The sequence below is a fragment of the Grammomys surdaster genome, unplaced genomic scaffold (assembly GCF_004785775.1).
Source record: "Grammomys surdaster isolate TR1022 unplaced genomic scaffold, NIH_TR_1.0 183, whole genome shotgun sequence".
In the NCBI taxonomy this organism is placed as follows: domain Eukaryota; kingdom Metazoa; phylum Chordata; class Mammalia; order Rodentia; family Muridae; genus Grammomys; species Grammomys surdaster.
Window position 1 is genome coordinate 2,419,429 of NW_021604628.1, and position 2,591 is coordinate 2,422,019.

Sequence of the window (2,591 nt, forward strand, 5' to 3'; positions counted from 1 at the left end):
GCGCCACCACTGCCCGGCGCGTGTATCTTATTTCTATGGTGAAAAAATATTTTAAATGTTAGAAACGGAAATGAATGTTAGCTTTTTGGACCATACAAGTACTAGGAATTCAGCTTTTGTATTGGCACTCGAAAGGACAGGAGAACACCTGGGCTGAGTTCTGAGGTTGGGCTGGCACTGTGTAAGCAACCTGTATCATGCATGATATTAGAAACCCCGGCTGTCACTTCACCGTTGTATAGCTGAGTACAACGGCTTGGACAATAAAGTACAATCTCTGCTCAAGGATTGCAGAGATGGCTGCAGAAGACTGATCAGCTGTTGGGTTCAGAACAAGCTATATGAAAGCAGCTTCCGAGAGCGACTTCCGCTAAACCCCTGATCTCTGATTTAAAGGCCTCTGTGGTTTGTTTCGGGTGACCTTCATCTGTCTCCCAAACAGGCGGACCCATTGGCCCTGAGAGTCTCCCACTGAAACGCTTGAAAGCGACTTAAGCAGCCCACGGGGTTAACCGGCTTAAGCAATGGCAGCTCTGTCGAGTCACGAGCAGAGGTGGTCAGCAGAGCAACAGAGCCCTTAAGTGTGCTGTTTTATTTTACCCATAGGATTGAGTCATCTTCTCAGAGCTTAGAGAAATCTCTCTCAACTGCATGTGTAGCAATTATCCACACAGTTGACGGACATGACAGGGATGAAGGCACCGACACCTTGGCAAAGGTTTTCCCTCACTGGAGATCAGGACTCCTGATAGTTGGCCAGGGAAGAGCTCTTTCTCATCCTGTCCCTGAAGAGGATTTCCAACATGCACCACTAGGGTGCCCCCATCGTGCGTTGCAAAGGGCTTCCGAGCAAGCTCCTTGAGCCCTTGCTGCGCGGTCATCCCCAGCCAGTACAGCAGGTGTAGCCCACTAGAGTTTATGCCCAGATGGCCAGTCATGTGCTGAGAGAGAAGGGAGAGTCCTCTCGCTCCCTATGTTCTACGTCCCCAACTGAAACCTTGTCTCTTTACCTGGCTCCCTTTTTACTGGTAAAGAAAGGAAAAAGAGGAAAGAAAGGAGAAACGTCCCTACTAACCAAGCTCAGTATGCGGTGGATGGATGGGTGGGCGGGTAGGGAGGGGGGGTGCTTCCAAGATTGCCAAGGAAACTAACAGGCCATGAGGCCACCTACCAGGGCTCCACCTCTGTACCTCCCAACAGGAGGCTCTGTGAGCCTGTCAGTTGCCATGGTGACTGACCAAGGGCCCTGCATGTGTCCCTTCTGAGCTCTCAAGTGGAAAAAAAGGTCTCAAGAACCCAGGAAGTCAGGAAAAATGCAACTGCTTAGATAAAAAAGAAAAAGAAAAAAAAAGAAAAGAAAAAAAAAGAAAAAATCAGGTTTTCAGGAAAATCCGTTCAGATCTGCCATAACTATAAAAGTATACCGTCGTTTCTGATGATTGTTGAGATCCTGGACATTTAGCAAGGCATGTAGCTATGCCTTATTGGCTATCAGTATGTAGCAACAGAAAATTCCGTTGTAAAAAAAGTGGTTTTTTGTTTGGTTGTTTTTGTTTGTTTGTTTGTTTGTTTTTATGGCACCACACATTTGGCCAGTAGCAGGAATCCAGGTCCTCTGAAGTCTGCTTAGGAAATGAAGTCGGTGACGTCAACCCCAGATTTGTAATGAGCACACTGTGCTGAGCACACAGCCAACCCAACATAGGTAACACCTCTTAGTAATTACGCTGATGTTGCTGACTCAGCAAAGCTAACTTACTGGGGTTATTTGGCTTATGGTTGCACAGGGTAAGAGTCCATGATGACAGGGAACCACGGTGGCATGTAGCATCGGAGCAGGTCATCGGAGCAGGAAACAGGTCACATCTCAGCCTGAAACACAAACCAGAGACAGCAGACTGGAAGTGTCCTACAGCCTGTCATCTCAAAGCCACTTTCAGCAACTTCCCCTAGCAATGCTGTCCCACCTAAACCTCCCCAAACAGCAGACACTAATGTCCAAGACATTTCTCACTCAAAACAGCACACTGATTCTCTTTGGGTTTGACTGGTTTGTTCTGTAGGATGGAACCCAGGCCCTCGCACATGCTAAGCTAGCACTCTCATGGGGCTGCACCCCAGACCAACCGCTGTCTCTCTCACAATGGGCTAGGAACATTTGATTTGTCAACGGGTCTGTCTTAGTTAGAGTTTTACTCCTGTGAACAGACACTATGACCAAGGCAAGTCTTGTAAAGAACAACATTTAATTGAGACTGGCTTACAGGCTCAGAGGTTCAGTCCATTATCATCAAGGCGGGAGGGAGCACGGCAGCATCCAGGCAGGCATGGTGCAGGAGGAGCTGAGAGTTCTACATCTTCATCTGATGGCTGCTTGCAGAATACTGGCTTCCAGGCAGCTAGGATGAGGGTCTTAAAGCCCACACCCACATGATACACCTACTCTAACAGGGCCACACCTTCTATTAGTGCCACTCCCTGGGCCAAGCACATACAAACCATCATAAGGTCTCTGGAGAGTTTTTAATTGCTTTCAGATGGGTTTCTTTCATGCCAAAGATCCTTGGCGCAGGTAACTGTGACAGTCAGAA

General features: G+C 47.9%; 1 long non-coding RNA gene across 1 annotated transcript; it reads right to left on the reverse strand.

Moving 5' to 3' along the window:
* LOC114621546 lies at nucleotides 1-2,312 on the reverse strand. Its single transcript, XR_003711452.1, has 3 exons — nucleotides 2,265-2,312; nucleotides 1,760-1,872; nucleotides 1-33 (listed from the first exon to the last, which is right to left on the reverse strand). It is a non-coding gene; the product is annotated as an uncharacterized LOC114621546 (long non-coding RNA).
* Nucleotides 2,313-2,591: the final 279 nt, after the last annotated feature.